This window comes from Delphinapterus leucas, chromosome 2 (genome assembly GCF_059928025.1).
Source record: "Delphinapterus leucas isolate spDelLeu-1000000601 "Yukka" chromosome 2, BTC_Dleu_Yukka2, whole genome shotgun sequence".
Taxonomy (NCBI): Eukaryota; Metazoa; Chordata; class Mammalia; order Artiodactyla; family Monodontidae; genus Delphinapterus; species Delphinapterus leucas.
In genome coordinates, this window is record NC_143130.1 from 32681698 (window position 1) to 32698937 (window position 17240).

The 17240-nt window shown below is 43.3% G+C and overlaps 1 protein-coding gene and 1 non-coding gene across 5 annotated transcripts in view; one reads left to right on the plus strand and one right to left on the minus strand.

The window, feature by feature from the left end:
- DIP2C (DIP2 acetate--CoA ligase C (putative)) overlaps nt 1-17240 on the plus strand; it is a 363448-nt gene that overhangs the window by 135651 nt on the left and 210557 nt on the right. The window lies entirely within an intron of this gene.
- Nucleotides 16286-16389, minus strand: LOC115803941 (U6 spliceosomal RNA). Its single transcript, XR_004024749.1, has one exon. It is a non-coding gene; the product is annotated as a U6 spliceosomal RNA (small nuclear RNA).

Sequence of the window (17240 nt, forward strand, 5' to 3'; positions counted from 1 at the left end):
TTTACTAGAGGAGGGGTGGTCAATTCTGACCCATTTTTAGACATTGACCTTCAACAGACAGAATGAAAAACCAGAAAAATCTCTGTAAGACTGGGCTACAGTCTACACAGTGAAGTTCGCATGATCCAGTTCAATCATTTTAGTTTAAGAAATATCAGTTCTAAATGGACAAAGACAGCAAGATCTTTGAAGTAATAAAAAACTCTGTTTGGGTTGCCTGACGTAAGATGACAGTTTTGACTTGTTTGCTGATGAGAAATGCCGTGCAGTTTCCCCTAGTTGGATGGAGATTCTGGATTAAACAGTTTTTCTGCTTGGGCCTTCCATGGAGGAACGTTGTCCTGGGTTTCCCACTTTGAGAGGGACCTTGTGTTGCGGAGGAGCGGTGAAGGACACAGGGCTCAGGGGAGGGGCAAGGGGAGCGGGGTGCCGGCTCCAGGACACAGTGCTACCACTCTCTTGGATTTGCATTTGTCCCACATCCAAGTCAGCGCTCTTGATACTAGAGCTTCCTGCCAGAGTAGGTGGACTGGCTCTTGGACGAGAATGTTTCAGAAGGTGCAACAGGAAGGCTCACGTTTCCTTCTGCTTTAAAAAGTGCATTTACTCATTTAGGTCAGGAATTACTTACAGTGCCGAGAGCGGCCGTCTGCATTTTAGACAGGTCCTGGGCTGATCCTTTTGGTGTCCAGGGGAACCCTGTGTTCACCCAGTTTGTCTATAAAATAAGTTACGGAATTATCACCAGTTACAGCCTGATCTTCAGATTCCGTCACGGAGTTTGGCACTTGTGCTTGAGTGTAGTGGGGAGCCCATACCCTTAGGCTGCTGTCAGCATCGTCCTCTGACTGGCTGCTTCCTACCAAAAGTCCATTTTCCTGACCGGAGCGCAGCAGGGTTTGCCCGTGGGACCTTTGCAGCCATTTGTCTCACGAGCCTTCTGTGCCTCTGAAGTTTTCCAGACGTGTCCTCGCAGACGACGCAGTGATTTCCCCAGAGCCACTTGTCAGACCCAGAATTGCTCGGACACACTGTCAGGTTTCCTTTGGTCCAGACCCGCCCGGCCTCTCTGCGTTGGCTGGTGTTCCCAGGCTCACCCGACCTCAGTTCAACAGGATCAGCAACCCTTGGACTGGTTGCTCCGCAAGCAGCTGTTACCTGGCTTCTAGCATGTGCAGCGCTCTGCCTCTGTGCACTCGTAAAAGCATCCATTTTATTATTAACTAATCTACTTATTTATTAACATTTTAGTCCTGGCATGACTTTTAACTCACGGGGAGGGACGCCCTGCCTCTCCACCTGCTCAAGCAGCTGGTCAACCTCCTACAAATTCGGAGTCACTCCCTGCCCCCTGCTACTTTCCCCTTTTCTTTGGCCTCAAGTTCTGATGAGAATAGCAGTTGTGAAATGGGCATTTGGTGACTCTTCTGTAAAGAAAGCAGAACCTAACCAGTTGGAGGTGCTTGTCTCTTGGGTTCAGAAAGCTATTTTTTTAAACATCTTTATTGGAGTATAATTGCTTTACAATGTTGTGTTAGTTTCTGCTGTATAAAAAAGTGAATCAGCTATATGTATACATATATCCCCATATCCCCTCCCTCTTGCATCTCCCTCCCACCCTCCCTCTAGGTGGTCACAAAGCACTGAGATATCTCCCTGTCCTATGCAGCTACTTCCCACTGGCTATCTAGTTTACATTTAGTATATATGTCAATGCCACTCTCTCACTTCGTCCCAGCTTACACTTTGTCTCCCCTCCCCATGTCCTCAAGTCCATTCACTGCATCTATATTCCTGTCCTGACCCTAGGTTCGTGAGAACCATTTTTTTTTCTTAGATTCCATATATGTGTTAGCATATGGTATTTGTTTTTCTCTTTCTGACTTACTTCACTCTGTATGACAGACTCTAGGTCCATCCACCTCACTACAAATAACTCAATTTCGTTTCTTTTTATGGCTGAGTAATACTCCATTGTATATATGTGCCACACCTTCTTTATCCATTCATCTGTCGATGGACACTTAGGTTGTTTCCATGTCCTGGCTATTGTGAATAGTGCTGCAGTGAACAGTGGGGTACATGACTCTTTCTGAATTATGGTTTTCTCAGGGTGTATGTCCAGTAGTGGGATTGCTGGGTCGTACAGTAGTTCTGTTTTTAGTTTTTTAAGGAGCCTCCATACTGTTCTCCATAGTGGCTGTATCAATTTACATTCCCACCAACAGTGCAAGAGGGTTCCCTTTTCTCCACACCCTCTCCAGCATTTATTGTTAGTGGTTTCTTTGGTGATGGCTATTCTGACTGGTGTGAGGTGATACCTCGTTGTAGTTTTGATTTGGATTTCTCTAATGATTAGTGATGTTGAGCATCCTTTCATGTGTTTGTTGGCCATCTGTGTATCTTCTTTGGAGAAATGTCTATTTAGTTCTTCTGCCCATTTTTGGATTGGGTTGTTTTTTATTTTGATATTGAGCTGCATGAGTTGCTTGTATGTTTTGGAGATGAATCCTTTGTCAGTTGCTTCATTTGCAAATATTTTTCTCCCATTCTGAGGGTTGTCTTTTCGTCTTGTTTATGATTTCCTTTGCTGTGCAAAAGCTTTTAAGTTTCATCAGGTCCCATTTGTTTATTTTTATTTCCATTTCTCTAGGAGGTGGGTCAAAAAGGATCTTGCTGTGATTTATGTCATAGAGTGTTCTGCCTATATTTTCCTCTAAGAGTTTTATAGTGTCTGGCCTTACATTGAGGTCTTTAATCCATTTGGAGATTATTTTTGTGGATGGTGTTAGGGAGTGTTCTAATTACATTCTTTTACATGTAGCTGTCCAGTTTTCCCAGCACCACTTATTGAAGAGGCTGTCTTTTCTCCATTGTATATTCTTGCCTCCTTTATCAAGATAAGGTGACCATATCTGCATGGGTTTATCTCTCGGCTTTCTGTTTTGTTCCATTGATCTGTATTTCTGTTTTTGTGCCAGTACCATACTGTCCTGATTGTTGCAGCTTTTTAGTGTAGTCTGAAGTCAGGGAGCCAGATTCCTCCAGGCTCTTTTCTTTCTCAAGCTCTTTTCTTTCTCAAGATCGCTTTGGCTATATGGGGTCTTTTGTGTTTCCATACAAATTTTTTTGTTCTAGTTCTGTGAAAAATGCCATTGGTAGTTTGATAGGGATTGCATTGAATCTGTAAATTGCTTTGGGTAGTAGAGTCATTTTCACAATGTTGATTCTTCCATTTCAAGAACATGGTATATCTCTCCATCTGTTTGTATTGTCTTTAATATCTTTCATCAGTGTCTTATAGTTTTCTGCATACAGATCTTTTGTCTCCTTAGGTAGGTTTTTTCCTAGGTATTTTATTCTTTTTGTTGCAGTGGTAAATGGGAGTGTTTCCTTAATTTCTCTTTCAGATTTCTCATCATTAGTGTATAGGAATGCCAGAGATTTCTGTGCATTAATTTTGTATCCTGCTACTTTACCAAATTCATTGATTAGCTCTAGTAGTTTTCTGGTAGCATCTTTAGGATTCTCTATGTACAGTATCATGTTATCTGCAAACAGTGACAGTTTTACTTCTCCTTTTCTGATTTGGATTCCTTTTATTTATTTTTCTTCTCTGAATGCTGTGGCTAAATCTTCCAAAACTATGTTGAATAATAGCGGTGAGAGTGGGCAGCCTTTTCTTGTTCCTGATCTCAGAGGAAATGGTTTCAGTTTTTCACCACTGAGAATGATGGTGGCTGTGGGTTTTCATATATGACCTTCATTATGTTGAAGTAGGTTCTCTCTATGCCTACTTTCTGGAGAGTTTTTATCATAAATGGATGTTGAATTTTGTCAAAAGCTTTTTCTGCATCTATTGAGGTTATCATATGGTTTTTATCCTTCAGTTTGTTAATGTGGTGTATCACATTGATTGATTTGCGTATATTGAAGAATCCTTGCATTCCTGGGATAAACCCCACTTGATCATGGTGTATGATCCTTTTAATGTGCTGCTGGATTCTGTTTGCTAGTATTTTGTTGAGGATTTTTGCATCTGTGTTCATCAGTGACATTGGCCTGTAGTTTTCTTTCTTTGTGACATCTTTGTCTGGGTTTGGTATCAGGGTGAGGGTGGCCTCGTAGAATGAGTTTGGGAGTGTTCCTTCCTCTGCTGCATTTTGGAAGTGTTTGAGAAGGATAGGTGTTAGCTCTTCTCTAAATGTTTGATAGAATTCACCTTTGAAGCCATCTGGTCCTGGGCTTTTGTTTGTTGGAAGATTTTTAACCACAGTTTCAATTTCAGTGCTTGGTCTGTTTATATTTTCTATTTCTTCCTGATTCAGTCTCGAAAGTTGGTACTTTTGTAAGAATTTGTCCATTTCTTCTAGGTTGTCCATTTTATTGGCATATAGTTGCTTGTAGTGATCTCTCATGATCCTTTGTATTTCTGCAGTGTCAGTTATTACTTCTCTTTTTTCATTTCTAATTCTGTTGATTTGAGTCTTCTCCCTCTTTTTCTTGATGAGTCTGGCTAATGGTTTATCAATTTTGTTTATCTTCTCAAAGAGCCAGCTTTTAGCTTTATCGATCTTTGCTATTGTTTACTTCATTTCTTTTTCGTTTATTTCTGATCTATCTTTATGATTTCTTTCCTTCTGCTAACTTTGGGGTTTTTTGGTTCTCCTTTCTCTAATTGCTTTAGTTGTAAGGTTAGGTTGTTTATTTGAGATGTTTCTTGTTTCTTGAGGTAGGATTGTTTTGCTATAAAACTTCCCCCTTAGAACTGCTTTTGCTGCATCCCATAGGTTTTGGGTCGTCGTGTCTCCATTTTCATTTATTTCTAGGTATTTTTTGATTTCCTCTTTGATTTCTTCAGTGATCTCTTGGTTATTTAGTAGTGTATTGTTTAGCCTCCATGTGTTTGTATTTTTTACAGTTTTTTTCCTGTAATTGATACCTAGTCTCATAGTGTTGTGGTTGGAAGAGATACTTGATACAATTTCAGTTTTTTTAAATTTACCAAGGCTTGATTTGTGACCCAAGATGTGATCTGTCCTGGCAAATGTTCCATGAGCACTTGAGTAGAAAGTTTATTCTGTTGATTTTGGATGGAATGTCCTATAAATCTCAATTAAGTCCATCTTGTTTAATATGTCATTTAAAGCTTGTGTTTCCTATTTATTCTCATTTTGGATGATCTCTCCATGAGTGAAAATGGGGTGTTAAATCCCCTACTCTGATCGTGGTACTGTCGATTTCCCCTTTTATGACTGTTAGCATTTGCCTTATGTATTGCGGTGCTCCTACGTTGGGTGCATAATATTTACAATTGTTATATCTTCTTCTTGGATTGATCCCTTGATCATTATGTAGTGTCCCTCTTTGTCTCTTCTAATAGTCTTTATTTTAAAGTCTATTTTGTCTGATATGAGAATTGCTACTCCAGCTTTCTTTTGATTTCCATTTGCATGGAATATCTTTTTCCATCCCCTCACCTTTAGTCTGTATGTGTCCCTAGGTCTGAAGGTGTCTCTTGTAGACAGCATATATATGGGTCTTGTTTTTGTATCCATTCAGCCAGTCTGTGTCTTTTGGTTGGAGCATTTAATCCATTTACATTTAAGGTAATTATCGATATGTATGTTCCTGTTACCTTTTTTTAAATTGTTTTGGGTTTGTTTTTGTAGGTCTTTTCCTTCTCTTGTGTTTCCTGCCTAGAGAAGTTCCTGTAGCATTTGTTGTAAAGCTGGTTTGGTGGTGCTGAATTCTCCTAACTTTTGCTTGTCTGTAAAGGTTTTAATTTCTGTGTCGAATCTGAATGAGATCCTTGCTGGGTAGAGTAATCTTGGTTGTAGGTTTTTCCCTTTCATCACTATTTCCTTTACCATGTTAGGGAAGTTTTCAACTGTAATCTCTTCACATATTTTCTCAGTCCCTTTCTCTTCTTCTGGGACTCCTATAATTTGATTGTTGGTGTGTTTAATGTTGTCACAGAGGTCTCTGAACTTGTCTTCAATTCTTTTCATTCTTTATTCTGCTCTGCTGTAGTTATTTCCACTATTTTATCTTCCAGGTCACTTATCCGTTCTTCTGCCTCAGTTATTCTGCTATTGATCCCTTCTAGAGAATTTTAAATTTCATTTGTGGTGTTGTTCATCACTGTTTCTGTGCTCTTTAGTTCTTCTAGTTCTTTGTTAAACATTTCTTGTATTTTCTCCATATTATTTCCAAGATTTTGGATCATCTTTACGATCATTACTTTGATTTCGTTTTCAAGTAGACTGCCTATCTCCTCTTCATTTGTTTGGTCTGGTGGGTTTTTACCTTCCTTCTTTGTCTGCTTCATATTTCTTTGTCTTTTCATTTTGTTTAATTTACTATGTTTGGGGCATCCTTTCTGTAGGCTGCATGTTCATAGTTCTGTTGTTTTTGGTGTCTGCCTCCAGTGGGTGAGGTTGGTTCGGTGGCTTGTGTAGGCTTCCTGGCGGAGGGGACTGGTGCCTGTGTTCTCGTGGGTGGGGCTGGATCTTGTCTTTCTGGTGGGCAGGGCCGTGTCCGGTGGTGTGTTTTGGGGTATCTGTGAACTTAGTATGATTTTAGGCAGCCTCTCTGCTAATGGGTGGGGTTGGGTTCCTGTCTTGCTGGTTGTTTGGCATGGGATGTCCAGCATTGGAGCTTGCTGGCCGTTGGGTGGAGCTAGGTCTTAGCGTTGAGATGGAGATCTCTGGGAGAGCTCTCGCCAATTGATATTACATGGAGCCGGGAAGTCTCTGGTGGTCCAGTGTCCTGAAGTCAGCTCTCCCACCTCAGAGGCTCAGCCCTGGCACCAGGCCAGAGCACCAAGACCCTGTCAGCCACACGGCTCAGAAGAAAAGGGAGAAAAAAAAGAAAGAAAATAATAAATAAAAAACTTTTTTTACTTATTAAAATAAAAAAAATTAAAAAATAATAATAAAAAAGAGAACAACGAAACCAATAAACAAATCCATGAATGATAACAGGCGCTAAAAACTCATCTAAGGTAAACATAAAAATCAGAAACAAATCAGTTGCAGACAGGAAACCCCAAGTCTACAGTTGCTCCCAAAGTCCACCGCCTCAACTTTGGGGTTATTTGTTGTCTCTTCAGGTATTTCACAGATGCAGGGTACATCAAGTTGATTGTGGGAGTTTAATCCGCTGCTCCTGAGGCTGCTGCGAGAGATTTCCCTTTCTCTTCTTTGTTCACACAGCTCCTGGGGTTCAGCTTTGGTTTTGACCCCACCTCTGTGTGTAGGTCGACCTCAGGCATCTGTTCCCACCCAGGCAGGAGGGGGTTAAAGCAGCGGCTGACTGGGGGCTCTGGCTCATTCAGGCCAGGGGGAGGGAAGGATATGTTAGTTATAATTGGAATGCGGGGGGAGCCTGCGGTGGCAGAGGCCAGCATGGCGTTGCAACAGCCTGAGGCGCACCGTGTGTTCTCCTGGGGTAGTCGTCCCTGGATCATGGGACCCTGGCAGTGGTGGGCTGCACAGGCTCCCCAGGGGGAGTGTGGATAGTGACCTGTGTTTGCACTTCAGATTCTTGGTGGCTGCAGCAGCAGCGTTAGCGTTTCGTTCCCGTCTCTGATGTCCGAGCTGATAGCCTTGGCTTGCGCCCGTCTCTGAAGCTCATTTAGGTGGTGCTCTGCTTTCTGTGGGCAGACGAGGAAGGAGTCTCCTCTCCTCGCGCACCCTGAAACAATGGTGTCTTGCCTCTTAGGCAGGTCCAGACTTTTTCCCGGACTCCCTCCGGCTAGCTGTGGTGCACTAGTCCCTTCAGGCTGTGTTCACGCAGCCAACCCCAGTCCTCTCCCTGGGGTCTGACCTCCGAAGCCGGAGCCTCAGCTCCCAGCCCCCACCCGCCCTGGCGGCTGAGCAGACAAGCCTCTCGGGCTGGTGAGTGCTGGTCGGCACTGATCATCTGTGCGGGAATCTCTCCGCTTTGCTCTCTGCACCCCTGTGGCTGCGCTCTCGTCTGTGGCTCAGAAGCTCCCCCACTCCGCCACCCACAGTCTCCGCCCATGAAGGGGCTTCCTAGTATGTGGAAACCTTTCCTCCTTTGTAGCTCCCTCCCACTGGTGCAGGTCCCTTCCCTATTCTTTTGTCTCTGTTTTTTCTTTTTTCTTTTGCCCAACCCAGGTACGTGGGAAGTTTCTTGCCTTTTGGGAGGTCTGAGGTCTTCTGCCGGCGTTCACTAGGTGTTCTGTAGGAGTTGTTCCACATGTAGATGTATTTTTTTTGTTTGTTTGTCTTTGTTTTGTTTGCAGTACGCGGGCCTCTCACTGTTGTGGCCTCTCCCGTTGTGGAGCACAGGCTCCGGACGTGCAGGCCCAGTGGCCATGGCTCACGGGCCCAGTCGCTCCGCGGCATGTGGGATCTTGCCAGACCGGGGCACGAACCCGTGTCCCCTGCATCGGCAGGCGGACTCTCAACCACTGCGCCACCAGGGAAGCCCTGTAGATGTATTTTTTATGTATTTGTGGGGAGGAAGGTGCTCTCCATGTCTTACTCCTCCACCATCTTGAAGGTCCCCCAGAAAGCTATTTTGAATTGAGTAGCAAATAACTGAGGAATGTAATCAGTCCTCCTCACGCTACACTTGATATCTAACACCTTTTAAACCTCTGTGACACTTCCTTTCTAATTGCAGGAGCAGTTTCACTATGGCATAAAATGCCATCCACATTAGCAAGTCAGGCATTGCTTGGCCTGGCCTTGGCCACAGGGGCTCCGCAAGGTGAGAACCTGTCAAGTGGCAGTGTTTGTAGAGTGTGGCACTTCTAAAGTGTAACTCTTGTCTTGGAAGACTAACTGGTTAGTGCAGCCCAACCTGCCGGCCTTGCACTGGTAATGAAGAAGTTTTTGGTTAGCAAAAAATTGTAGCTGATTTTTCTCTCCCCAGCAAGGAGAACGTATCCATTTAAAATAATAGCCATAAAACCCCTGAAAGATATAACTTAAGAGGTAAAGTGCCCTGCCTAAGGCTTCATGACTAGTTAATGAAGAAATAACTGAAGCAGCCAGTTGTGGCCTCTGGTGCTCCTCCCACCGTCCACATGTCCCCTTTTCATCAGTGCTTGTCTTCCTCCTGTCTCTTTTCCTGGAATCTCCCTTCTGGAGTAGGTAGTCGGCTACTTTATACCTAAGCATTAGTGTAAAATACAATAAAATAGGCCCTTGGTGTTGAGAAACAGCTTTTGTGTCTTTTAAAGACAAAAAACAAAAATAAAGCAAAACAGGAGCCACACGAACGACAAGGATGCTGATCTCTTCGCAGTGACTCGACTTGTGGAGATACTAGGTTCTAGCAGGGTTTCATCTTCTCCCTTAATGACTACCCCATCTCCTAGGATAAAAACGTTCTCAGGTGCTGTAATTGGAACCAAAAGTAAACAGATGAGGAGTTTTAATGAAGCAGCATTACGTGTAGACACCTGCTCCGTGAATGCTCAGCAGACCCGGGGTGTGCCGTTGAGAGCGGGGAGTCAGGCCGCCTGTGAACAGGCAGCGGTATGAGTGGAGAAGAGCTCCTGGCCTGTAGAAATACACATTTGTGGGTTGAATTGGTGGGTCTGGCTCCCATGGAGCTTAGGACCCAGTCTGACTGGCAGATTTGAGGGCCATGCATCTCATTCCCTCCCAGTCTTTGTGAAGGTGTGTGTGACGTGTATGAAAGTTTGCACCCCGGGAGCTGTCGCGGTCTTTTCACTCCTGTTTCCAGAGTTTTAAGTAGGTTTTCTGTTGATTTGAACAGGAGGGTGTGCAGCCAGCTGAGCACAGCCTGTGCGTGAGGGGATCCAAACCAGCAGTGAAGTCGTTTCCCAGCTGCCCTGAGTGGGACAGTGTCAGTATAGTGGGGCTTACCAAGCTTTTGAGGTGTCCACGTCACCTTACCTCTCTGTGAGCTGGGAGCGGGGTCGATGCATGTGCTCGTGGACAGGAGGGGACTCTACGGGGCTGAGGCTGGGTGTAAGCTGGGTACGTGGAACGGGGACTGGCAGAGAGCTAGCCTGCACCCCGCAGGGGGCCCCGTGACGCGTTACCAGTATCCACCTCCCAGCTCAGATGGTGTGCAGTAAATGCACAGTGTGTATCCCCAGCAAAAAGCCGAGTGTCACCTGAACCCCCAATATAATCCACAGTGGATTGTGTGTGAAAGAAAATTAATGTGAACAGTGGATCCCCCCCTTTTATTGTGGTGAAACATATATAACCTAAAATTTACTGTCTTAACGATTTTTAAGTGTCGAGTTCACTGCTATTAAAAACATTCACATTGTTGTGCAACTAACACTACCATCCATCCCCTTAACTCATTTCATCTTGTAAAACTGAAACTCTGTCCATTAAACACTGACTCCCCGTTCCTCCTTCCCTCTGACCCCTGGAAACCAGGATTTCTACTCTGTCCTTATGCCATAACTACAGATATTTTCATCTCTAAAAGTGTTGTAAACCTAATTTTATTAAAATTGATTTTGAATTAAACCCCATGGCTTTTTAATTTTTTAGTGGGTAGGGTGGGACTCTGATGGACGAGTACGGATATTAGACTCCAGCTGTCACGTGTTGGTCCTGGGCATTGCGCGGAGGCACAGTTGAAGGAAGGAAACACAGTCAGTTCACGGCGGTGTAAGTATAAACACCAGGATTACGTATGTAGCATAAAAACAGTTGCACGGTGCCTGCATCCCTGCAACCTGCTTTCCAAGTAGAAACGAGACTGCTTAGGGTTGATGCGACGGCTCGGGGCTGCTGGTTCACCTCCTTTCCTAAAAGAAGACTGGTGCACAGTGTGTTCTCCTGTGTTTTTTCTGTACTCGATGACTCAAAGCCCATTTGATTCTAGCTCAGGTGAAGTCTTTCTCTTGCAGACTTTTATACGCTCTGCAGTCCGCTCTCTGTCCTTCTCCTTTCCTTCTGTTTGTAAGTTCAGTGAAGACAGTTGGTGGTGGCAGGTGAGGAGAATTAGAGCCCAGGCCTCAGAAACGAGGGTGTGGAGCAGGGGTGTTCTCCCCCTGGCCACAGCAGGTGACGTGAGTGCAGCTGTGCCCCGGCAGCAGCTCACCCGCAGCTTCTTGGAAATGCACATTCCTGGACCCAGCCCTGATGGTCAGGGTGTGGGTTCATCCAGACAAGTCATGTCAACCTTGAGCCTGGATCCCTCATCTAAATGCCTGACATCAGGTAGTTGTGAGGATTAAATATGTAAACAGCTCAGCTTGTAGTAGGTGCTAAACGTTCCTTCTTTTTTTTTTTTTACTTACAAAGCATTATCACTGTCTATCCTGCTGTTATTTACCGCTTGTAGGTAGGCAGGATAGGTGTCCATTCTCATTTACAGGTGAAGACGCTTTTGAAGGCTCATAAGCAGCCACGGTCCCCTTCACAATGGTCAGTCTCCTTCTGTCAGCTCAGCTCATCTTCTTTTTTTTTTTTTTTTTTTTTTTTTTGTGGTACACGGGCCTCTCACTGCTGTGGCCTCTCCTGTTGCGGAGCACAGGCTCCGGACGCGCAGGCTCCGTGGCCATGGCTCACGGGCCTAGCCGCTCTGCGGCATGTGGGATCTTCCCGGACCAGGGCACGAACCCACGTCCCCTGCATCGGCAGGCGGACTCTCAACCACTGCGCCACCAGGGAAGCCCTCATCTTCTTTTATTTGGAAAGGCTTCTCCCTGTTTGTATTCCTCTTCCTGTTTGTTCAGTGATTAGTAGCTCAACCATAGTCCACCAGAATGCGCTTGTCTTCATTCTGTTGTAGGTTGAATCAGCCTTTGTATTCCTCAAGGTATTTTGTCTCCTTTTGTAAAGATTTCCATCAAAAAGTGCATTCTCAATCGCTTTTGATACACGTTTGTGATGTGGAGATTGTCGAAGTCAGACTCTACTTCAATCTGAGACTTTAGGAGCTTTAGAAATTCTGAAATGTAATAGGAAAATATGACAAAACTCGTTCAAATGGGTGTTTTAAATTTGGTGTGAAATGATTTGTCACTGAAATATTACTCTGGTTTTAAGGACCGTGGCTCATTAAAAATGCTTTTCTGTATTTTAGACTTGGTTGTCTTTCATGAGGATATTCCATCCAAATTACAGATATATGAAATATTTTCAATATACATTAGTGCAGAGTGACCTTATTCACAATATCCTGGATTCACCCTTGACTTTCTGACTTTGGAAGTGCGACTCTGTCTTAAGCTCTATGTGTACACCATCCAGATTGCTTTGAACACATCTGTACACAACCCTCCTTACTCCTGAGTAGAGGGAAATAGACAATACTATGCTTTAAAACGTTGAAGGTCCCTAAAGCAGTTTTTTCCTAATCAGTGTTTCCATTAAAATAAATAAACTCACTAGTGCTTGAATTAATTAGCTTCTAGTAATGTTGGATGTCAGGTTAGCAAGTTGTACAGTTTCTAAGTATAAGTGATCATTTAAAATAGAAATTCAGAGTGACAATGTGTCCTTTATTTTAAAAATAAATGCTGGCACTTCAGAGAACCTTGTTTGCTAGGACTTAATTTTAATATCCATATAGAATTGGAGGATAATTAATAACCTGCTTCAGAGACCTCTTTTGTCAGTGAGATTAGTGTGACTGTCAGATTTGAAAGCTTACTTGTTTATGGTTTATTTCCTATGTTACACATTTTTAAAAATTTATACTTCTGATTAGAGAAATGTCTATTACAGTGATTTTAGTTATGACCATGAGGGTAATTAAAAGATTTTCCTATCTCCTCATACTTGACTTTTCAACTATTCTTTAAAATTTGAGCAGTGACTGTCTTGAATTATCTCCTTCCACATTCTTGGTTTTACACAGCACATTTCAGTTTTTGGAAACTGAAGTTTGTCTACAGCCACTTCTGGAAACACTTGGTTGCTCAGTATAGCACCAAATGGGTCCCAGGAGGATCTGTGCTCCAGCCTCCCTGGGGTAGTAAAGGCTCCTCCTTCAGGAGTCTCAGCATGGAAATTAAGTCCTGGGGTTGGGGGTGGGGGTGTCGCACTGCTGGGTGAGACCCAGGAGAGCAGAGGAGAGGAGACGTGGCCAGCCCCAGGCCACACCCTAGCTGACTGACACTGACCACATGGTCAGCGCTTGTCCTCAGCTCCTGCAGGATCCCGTTGGCCCTACTCCTCAGATTCCTGAAATTGTTAGGCTCCCCTGAGCTGGAATTTTTAGGTCCAGACTCAGAAGTCGTGGTGTGTGCTCTCAGGTTCCTTACATAAGGTACAAAAAAACACTGCAACCATGCAAACAATCTGAAGCAATTACTGTTTTCTCATTCAAGGCATTGCCCTTTAGTTTCTTTTTTTTAAAGCGTTATTTATTTATTTATTTATTTATTTATGGCTGCATTGGGTCTTCGTTGCTGGGCAGGGGCTTTCTCTAGTTGTGGTGAACGGGGGCTACTCTTCGTTGCGGTGCGTGGGCTTCTCACTGTGGTGGCTTCTCTTGTTGCAGAGCACGGGCTCTAGGCACATGGGCTTCAGGAGTTGTGGCTCGCGGGATCTGGAGCGCAGGCTCAGTAGTTGAGGCTCATGGGCTTAGTTGCTCCGCGGCGTGTGGGATCTTCCCGGACCAGGGCTCGAACCCATGTCCCCTGCATTGGCAGGTGGATTTTTAACCACTTCGCAACCAGGGAAGCCCAACCTTTAGTTTATTCATTGAAAGCCTTTGGCAGTGAAAGTTTTTTGCCCCATTTGGTGGGGTTTTGAGTTTCAGGTTACTTGCTTGGCTGGTACAGCAGGGAGCTCCCAGCCTGGGACATGGGCTCCTGCTCCTTGCTCAGGCTTTGGGAGGTACTTTGCTTGGCGTGTGATTTGAGGGGTTTCCCAGTGTGATGTGTGCCTCCTGCCCTGAGGCTGCAAGCCCTTCTGCCTTTTGTTCCCTTCAGTAGAACGTTGTTGCATGTTGAAAATCAAGAAAACTAGAGAAGCATGGTCAGAAGAGGCCTGGGGAGGGAGTGAGGTCAACAACAGTAGGAAGTGGTGAAAATTGAGATGAACTGGGAAGTCCATATTCTGTGTAATTAAAAACATAGCATCAAGGGAAGGAGAAGGCAAACTACAGATGGGAGAGAATATTTGCAAAAGACGTCTGATAAAGGACTGTTACAATACACAATGAACTCTTTAAACTCAATAAGAAAACAAACAATCCAAATAAAAAATGGACAGGAGATCTGAAAAGACACCTCACCAAAGAAGATACAGATGGCAGATATGCTTATGAAAAGATGCTGCACATCGTGTGTCATCAGGAAAATGCAAATTAAATCAATGAGATATCACTACACACCTATTAGCATGGCCAAAATCTGGAACACTGACAACACCGAATGCTGGTAAGGGTGTGGAGCAACCAGAACTCTCAGTCACTGCTGGTAGGAATGCAAAATGGTACAGCCAGTTTGGAAGACAGTTTGGTGGTTTCTTACAAAACTAAACGTACTCTTACCATGTGATCCAGCAATCACATTCCTTGGTATTTACCCAAAGGAGTTGAAAACTTATGTCCACAAAAAAACCTTGCACACGGATGCTCACAGCAGCTTTATTCATAACTTTCAAAACTCGGAAGTTTTGTCCTTCAGTAGGTGAATAAACTGTGGTCCATCCAGACAGTAGAATATTATTCAGCCAAAAAAAGAGCTATCAAGCCATGAAGAGACATGGAGGAACCCTAGATGCACAGAACGTCCAAGACCAAGAGTGAACCCTAATGTCAACTGTGGACTCTGGGTGATGATGATGTGTCCCTGTAAGTTCACCAGTTCTAACAAACGTCCCATCTGGTGGGGGATCTTGATAGTGGAGGATGTTGATGGTGGGGCAGGCTGTGCATATATGGGGGCAGGGGATACATGGGGAATCTCTGTCCCTTCCTCTTGATTTTCCTGTGAACCTAAAACTCTCTAAAAATAAAGCTAATTTAAAAGAAAAAAAGATAATAGTAAAGGCTGTGTGAGGGAAGTGGCCTGTGGTGTTGTGTGTCCAGGATTTCCCTGTTAATATACATATAGCCAAATTACTCAAAACGTAACTGTGACATTAGCTAATTCACTGAGAGGTTAATCACAGAATCAGTGATTAACTCCAGAACTGGCAGGATGCAGAGATCACCTTGCTCTGACTTCTCATCTCACGGGTAGTGACTCCAGCATTGTGACCAGGAATGCAGTCAGAGTGGCGCAGATGGAATTAGACCTGGAATGGTTTTGCTCAGGGTTTGCAGGGTTATGTTTTTAACCTGTTTTTCTTTAGTTTAATGAGCTGATCCATTCTTTGGCACCAGAAGCAGCACAGCTGCTTCATAGAGCTGTCTTTGACATAGAGAGTCAGAAACCAAAGGCTGTTATGTACAGTCTTCCCCCGAAAGCAGAATCACGATAAAGAATCCTCATGTTCAGCGTCTTTGCTTAAATGTGAGATTGTGGGACTCATGAGTGCAGTGTCACCACTGGTACACTAAGTAGGTTTGTCTGTAGGTAAGTAAACCTCATTTTGCGCTGCCTGGAGTCAGACTCAGTGGCTTTAAAGAGCCAGTGCTTTAACTTTACACTTACGTAGATGTTTATTCACCTGTAGTTGTGAAAATCAAGGAATTTGGGCTCAAAAATTGGTGAAAATGCTAAAGTTCGAACGTTTATGTATTAGTATATCACAGTGCATGTGTGGATATATTTAGAGCTCCACGATTTAAACACTTTTCTTGATTTTGTAATATTCAGGTGTAGCATTCTCAATTAACAGGTGTCAGAAGGATTAAATTTTGAGGGATATCTAAATTCACTGAATTTAAAGCTTTTCACTTAAAACGTTATCACAACTAAATGTAGCCAACAGTTTATGCCCTATGGATATTTATTGATTAAATGACATATATCAGACAACACACTTTGTTTTTTTTTATTTATTTATTTTATTGACGTATAGTTGATTTACAGTGCTGTGCCAGTCTCTGCTGTGCAGCAAAGTGACTCAGTTATACACATTCTTTTTCAGATTCTTTTCCATTATGGCTTATCACAGCATGCTGAAGATAGTTTCCTGTGCTATACAGTAGGACCTTGTTGTTTATTCATTCTAGATGTAATAGTTTGCATCTACCAACCTCAGACTCCCAGTCCATCCCTCTCCTCCTCACCCTTAGCAACCACAAGTCTGTTCTCTATGTCTGTGAGTCTGTTTCTGTTTTGTACATAGGTTCATTTGTGCCATATTTAGATTCCACATGTAAGTGATATTATATGGTGTTTGTCTTTAAAAATATGGAACGCTTCACGAATTTGAGTGTCATCCTTGAGGGGCCATGCTAATCTTCTCTGTATCGTTCCAATTTTAGTATATACGCTGCCGAAGTGAGCACTCACTTTAATACACAGATGTAGGCAGTATATTAACAAACCTTAGAAGTACAGTCAGTGCTTAAGATCTGTTATGTTTTCAGATCATCTGTTTTATCTGAAGAGGCAAAATATTAAAAAGCTAAAAGGTTTTGTAATTTTCCAGTTTTCTGCTTATTTGCGCAGAAGTGAAAGTTCTGTGGCTAATAGTTGATCGCAGCAGAACAGAAAGATAACAGAGTTTTGGGGTGTTGATAGCCCCAGGCTTTGAGCATAGAGGGAGGGCGCCAGGAAAAGTGCAGGGCCAAGTGGTGGAGAGCAGAGAAAATGATGTGATGGACGTCAGGAAGACCCATGGGCCTCAGAGTCCAGTCAGGTTGAAAGAATTCATGTATTTCCCGGAGAGAGACACTGCCTCTTCCCATAGATACCCAAATTGTTTATAGTTGGGATATGCATCTTTATGTAAGCGTTCTTACTCAGAAAGCCGCTGTGGATATGGAAATACATTTTTTGTGTAATGCCGAAGTCATTTAAATTCATTTCTGACTTTCTTTTTTCTTCCCCATCCTAATTTAATCTCTAATAAGTCTCTGCATATACATACACGTCTTTAAAGTATATAATGCACAGTATGGCTGGTTTAAGCTCTGTATTACCATTACTTAAAAATTACATTTGATGTTTCACTTTTACTTCTGATCATTTTTTCAGTATGTCCATGTTTTAAATTTCACAGTGGAATTTCCAGCATCACCCCAGTTAGTGGTGCTCCCTGATCTATATAAAAACTGTCCACTATCTTAGCTTATTAATTAGCAATCTTGGTTCAAAATCTTTGGATCTACTGAAATTTGACACAGCCTTCTAAATT